The sequence below is a fragment of the Arachis ipaensis genome, chromosome B08, assembly GCF_000816755.2.
Source record: "Arachis ipaensis cultivar K30076 chromosome B08, Araip1.1, whole genome shotgun sequence".
Lineage (NCBI taxonomy): Eukaryota > Viridiplantae > Streptophyta > Magnoliopsida > Fabales > Fabaceae > Arachis > Arachis ipaensis.
This window is the reverse complement of record NC_029792.2, coordinates 117120052-117120573: the sequence shown is the minus strand read 5'-3', so window position 1 is coordinate 117120573 and position 522 is coordinate 117120052.

Sequence of the window (522 nt, the reverse complement as noted above, 5' to 3'; positions counted from 1 at the left end):
ATAAAGATAATTTTATATTTTTTTAATAATATAAATTGTTTTATATAAAAAGTAATATAATTATAAAATAGATTAATCATAATTCATATTGCTTTTTTCTATAAAATCCGGACCTCAACAAACCTTTATAATATTTTACTCTCCGTGTAATAACACGTACATGTAAAAAATTAATTAATAAATAATGTCATGTATATGATAAAAAATTTGATAAGTAAACGTTTTAATATATTTAGTTGAAATTGTTTAAGCAATTAATATAAAGACAGTATTGCAGACAATTCATTAATCATTATCTAGAGTCTAGTTGTAACAAAAAACAATGTCGCTAGTCTTTTGTAATTCAAAAATTTCCATGAATACCACAAATTTGACACTACATATTTGTATATATTTATTATGTTTTTGAAATTTAAAAAAAAATACTTAATATGAAACGAAAGAATTAATAATTTGTAATATTTTTCAAGTAGTGCGCTACTAGGAATGTTCCGTTTTTCCCTCCTTTGTTTGATCACTGCT